The sequence below is a fragment of the Penaeus monodon genome, chromosome 1, assembly GCF_015228065.2.
Source record: "Penaeus monodon isolate SGIC_2016 chromosome 1, NSTDA_Pmon_1, whole genome shotgun sequence".
Lineage (NCBI taxonomy): Eukaryota > Metazoa > Arthropoda > Malacostraca > Decapoda > Penaeidae > Penaeus > Penaeus monodon.
This window is the reverse complement of record NC_051386.1, coordinates 589,624-595,061: the sequence shown is the minus strand read 5'-3', so window position 1 is coordinate 595,061 and position 5,438 is coordinate 589,624. Positions and strand designations below refer to the sequence as shown.

General features: G+C 40.6%; 1 pseudogene; it reads right to left on the bottom strand.

Annotated features, from left to right (window-relative positions):
* Positions 1 to 1,615: 1,615 nt before the first annotated feature.
* The window catches only part of LOC119573363, a 6,650-nt pseudogene continuing 2,827 nt past the window's right edge, over positions 1,616 to 5,438 (bottom strand).

Genomic DNA, 5,438 nt, shown 5'->3' with positions numbered 1-5,438 from the left:
GGGGAAAAAGGAGGAGGGGGAGAAGGAGAGGAGAGAGGGGGGAGAAAAGGGAAAGGGGGGGGGAAAAAGGGAGGGGAAAAAAAAAAGGGGGGTGGGGGAAGGGGGGGAGAAAGAGAGAGAGAGAGAGAGAGAGAGAGAGAAAGAGAGAGAGGCTCCGCCAGGGCCGGTGGGGAGGCGCCGCGCCACACTTGCCTCCAGAGGGTCGGCAATCGATGCCCGCTCGCGCCCATTCTTTCCCGCGGCGGCCCCCCGGCAGGTGTCGCGGGGGGAACGCGGAGAGGGTTCGGGGGCCGGGGCTCGTTAGGGCGGGGGGGCCCGCTTTTTTTGCGAGGGGTTGGTTTTTTTGTCGAAAAAAAAAAAAAAAACCCAAAAAACCCCCCCCCCCCCCGCACACAAAACAAAACCACACCCCCAACAACACCCCAACAAAAACAACCCCACAAAAAAAATTTTTGCAAATTTTTTTTTAAATTGGTTTGGTAGTGTGTGGTGGTGTGTGTGTGTGTGTTTTGTGTGGGGGGTGTGTGTGGGGTGTGTGTGTGTGTGTGTGTGTGTTGTGTGTTTTTTTGTGGGGGTGTGGCATACAAAAAAAAACATATACCCGTAAATCATAAAACGATGAGTCAAAAAGTTTGGCTAAATGGCTATCAGAGACATAAACCAGCACCCCTTTTCAGCTCCTTTGTGAGATTTTCCAGGGACCCAAACAGTCCCCATTTGTTATAAAAAGGGGGTAAGAAGGAAAGTAAAAAGTACTTAAAACCTTTTACCTTTTAAACCCCGACGCTCGCGATATTGGGTTTTTAAAGGAGATCTTGTCGTGAACAATGAAGGTTATACAATTTTAAAAGGCATTCAAGTCAATTAACAGCCAAAAGGACATTGTATCTACTTTTAATAACATACGGATTGAAAATAGAGGTAGCCAGTTTGGAAACTCAATTTGTTTTCTAATCCCTGACAATGGGAAAGAAATATCAACCTTTTAAAAACTCGTACCATCAATCCATCCAAACCAAGCGCATTGAAGGATAGGGGCGTAAAGCAATATGAAAACATCCTACGCTCCTAAGTAGGATACAGAGATTCATCCTGCATGAACAGTATTCCTAACGACAAACGAGATAAAAGGTGTCGAGAAAAGGAATATCTTCACGGTGTAAGGGATTATTTTTGGTAATAAACCAGCTAAAAAAATTCTGTCCTTCTCATCCATACCTTTTTTTTCCCTACATCCTTCTCGTAGTCAAATTCCCTTGCACAGGACCCCCCCCCCCCCCCAAAAAGCTCCATTCAAAGACCCGAAGGGGCCTTTCGACAGCAGCGAAACTAGCGTGGGGTTATCCACAGGGAACCAGACACCAATTTGCAGCAAAATATATCAAAAAAAGCAGCTTAGTGAGGGTTGGTTTTCGCTGAGAGCAATAAAAAGGGTGTTGTTTTGGTAAACTTTTGGATGACCCAAATGATTTTTGGTCCAGATTACTATTAGTTTTTTTTTTTTTAATGAGCCCTTTTCCTGAATTGACCTGCAATAGATGATTTTAAAAAAAGATTTGGGCAGGGGGACATGTATTATAATAATTCATCTCAATTTATTGAAAAAAATTTTGAAATTTATTTTAGTATTGTAACTGAAATTTATCTAAAATGTGAAGTCTTCGCTTTTTCTCTCAAGAACGAACATGCGAGAGGAATGTGTTGATCCGCTTCCTTGTGCAGCGCCAGTCACGGCCTCCCTTTCCTCCCTTCTCGGAACCACTAGGTAACGTATTTCAGTGTGCCCGAGAAGTGGATATATTTCATCCTCGTGTCGAAAGAAGAGGTTCTTCTTCACCAGGAACTGAAAGAAATTGAATTTGTAGGGGGTCGGGGTGTTTTTGTTTTTCAATGGATAGGGAATTCCATTTTTTTTTATCAGCTTTCAAACCCTTGCAAAGCAATGGGTTGTTTTTTAAAAAAAACCATAAAATTACTCTTGCCAATTTAAAACCAAGAATAATCATTGCAACAAAACCTTTCCCCTAAAAACATTAGAAATACAAGTGGGAAAATATGCGGGGACCCCGAGCATTTACCCCCAAATTTAAAGTTTTCGCACTCGAGCTGTCACACTCCATGCTTGTTCCGCAAGTGTGACGCCGACTCGAGCTCTTGCTGTTTACCCTTTACGAGCCTTGGGAAATCCCTCGTTCATTATCATCATCTAGGATAACAATAAAAAAAAGAAAGATACAGCCAACCTTTCTCGAGAGGAAATATGTAGGCAGGGATTCCACAGGCGATAATGAAGCGGCGGGCGGCTGACCCGGGGGGCAGACACGTACTGGCAACTGGGCCCAAAGGGACAGACCGCGGGTTATTTGTTTACACGTGTGCAAGGCGGGAGCGGGTCGATTGAACGCGAGAGATCTTTAATATATAGATGATTTTTCTCTTCTAAATGTTTTAGTTTCTTGTGGGGTACGTCAACGTTTAGGGATTTCAGACAAAAGGGCTGAGTGCTGGAAAAGGGCTGGGGGATTTCCGAAGGTGTTTCAGAAAGTGTAACGGTTTGCGTGTTATGACTATTGTACGTCGTAAACTACGTTCGCGTTTAGAAATATACATTTACATGTATGCTTTATATATATGTGTATAAATATATATATATATATATATATATATATATATATATATATATATTTGTGTTTGTATAGACAGATAGATAGATGTGTGTGTGTGTGTGTGTTGTGTGTGTGTGTGTGTGTGTGTGTGTGTGTGTGTGTTTGTGTGTGTGTGTGTGTGTGTGTGTGTGTGTGTGTGTGTGTGTCTACGTGTGTCTACGTGTGTCTATAACGTGATAAAAACGTATGCAATATATGCAGTGTTGTATACCTATATCAGTATAAACCATATTAATGAATCACTGAACAACGAAAGAAAAGTAATTTTTTCGTTTGATGTTACATCTTTATCAAAATGTCGACACTTTTCACAGTGAATTATATTCATTAGACTTCAAACTCAAATTGCTAATGTGTGCAGTCAGATTGTGTAAGTAGTTTGTAAAAACGAAATAAATCGTACATTAACTATATTTTTCAATTGGTGTGTTTTGCTTATACACACACACGCACACGTATATATGTACATACATATATATTTAAGTGAATGTGGAAATGTACATGTATACCTTCAATTATAAGAGTATGCATTCACACACACACACAAACACATATACTTGGAAAAAACACACAGAACTACACACAGTACACATATATGCACGCCATATACATTAAAAAGAAAAGAAATAAAAAAGCATTACATCTCTCTCTCTCTCTCTCTCTCTCTCTCTCTCTTCCCGTCTTCTTATCTTGGCTCTGTATCATTTCACATTCTTGTACACCCGATGTATCTGTCTGGTCGTACACGCAACCACGCCTAGCACTCCTGTTGAACGCCAAGGGAGTTTGCGGATCGACTGAAGATGCCTTTGACGAACTGCAAGAATGAACAGGGCACGCGTGTCTGCTTCGGGGGAGCTGACGGCCCGGCCAAGTTTTACTCTCGCTGGTGTTCATTTATTTATTTGTTTATTTATTTATATATTCATCATATCTATTTATTTATTTTATTTATTTACCGTTTTATCATTATTATTTTTTTTTTTTTGAGGAGGAAGAGAGGGAAGGAGGGAGGATGAGAGAGAGAACGAGGATGAGGGTGAGAGAGAGGGAGAGGATGAGAGAGAGAGAGAGAGAGAGAGAGAGAGAGAGAGAGAGAGAGAGAGAGAGAGAGAGAGAGAGAGAGAGAGAGAGAGAGAGAAAGAGAGAGAGAGAGAGAGAGAGAGAGAGAGAGAGAGAGAGAGAGAGAGCATCTATTTTAAGAATGTTGTGATCCTGTTCTCTCTATGTTTGTCGGTGAGGAGATCTGAGGAGACGAATATATAGCATCACACGCACTCGTTATATTTACATTTCACGCTCCTTCGCGGAGATGAAGCAAACTCCCAATAATAACTCTGAAAAAACGCAGAACAACGAAATCAATAAAGTTTTAAAAAAGATACAGGGGTTGGGCAAATATACCGTAAATGCAAAGTCTGGATGGATATTAAGCTGTAATGGAAACAAGTGATCGGCGGGGCGCGTTGGACACCTGCCCGCGCCCAGGGTAAACAAGGCAAGGGGACACATCCTGCCCAAAAATGCTTTGTCAAGGATAGTGTTTATATAAGGGTGTTGGTACGCGAAAAAAAACACGTACACACGCACGCACGCAGACGGGCAGACTGACTCTCTCATACACACACACGTACATATGTGGGTGTATACATATGTATGTGTGTGTGTGTGTGTGTGTGTGTGTGTGTGTGTGTGTGTGTGTGTGTGTGTGTGTGTGTGTGAACATGAGTGTGTGTATGTATGTGTATATGTAAAGACACACACACACACACACACACATATATCTATCTATCTATAGAAGTCAGTTATTCACCACTAGCTTAGCTCTATATCAAGGTTGCAAACATTCGCACGTGCATTTAATGCAGCGAATACCTGCATATCATTAAATTTTGTTAAAATATTTATTTGTTCTTTCACTAAATAACTAACAAGTAACACCAAACTATATGATCAATACCAACACTAAAATGACTCAAACAGATCTAAAGATGAATTTAAAATGCAGCTAATTAGTGTGAGAACATGAATATTTAGGAAACTGCAAGAAACAAAAGAGGCGTGGCTGGCGCGTTCGTCCGCCAGGAGCTGATCGCTTTTTTTTTCCTTTCTTTTTAAAGATAATACAAATAAATAGCAAATGCTCCGGTGGAAATTAGATTAAATTCCTCACCGTTTTGTTTCTCAGTCATTTTATTTTCTTTGACTTTCGTTGATACAGATAATTTATTAGCCTTGTTTCTGGTTGCCGTTCCGCAATTTTTTTTTTTTTTTAGCGTTTTGTCACCTCCCTCCCGAATAAGAAACAAAACGAAACCACGTGATACACAGACACACCTAACACACATACACGAAAAACCAACCCACTCCCGCCACATCCAAACCTTGAGAATGTAGATAAAATAAGTATATATTCGGTCACTAACCTGGTCTCTCGGGCACACCTGCCGTCACGTACTACAGGGTGAGGCAGCAAGTATATTTTTGCATTTCTTACACTACTTGTTACAATTTCTCACAAAATTCGGTGTATATTTTGATTAATCAAAAGAATGGTTAAAATGGAAATAAATTGCGGATAATTTTTTTTTTTTTTTTTTTTTTTTTTTAGAGATGATTAGGGGAAGGATTTTTTTTGACAGGAAGGAAAGAGAATACAGTAATTTGTGTCACACTGTTACACATGGCACACCTGTAATTAACCACGAATTCCGTACGTGGACTGCAACTCTCAAAAACAGGACAGTTAAACAGAGAAAAAAAAATGAAAAG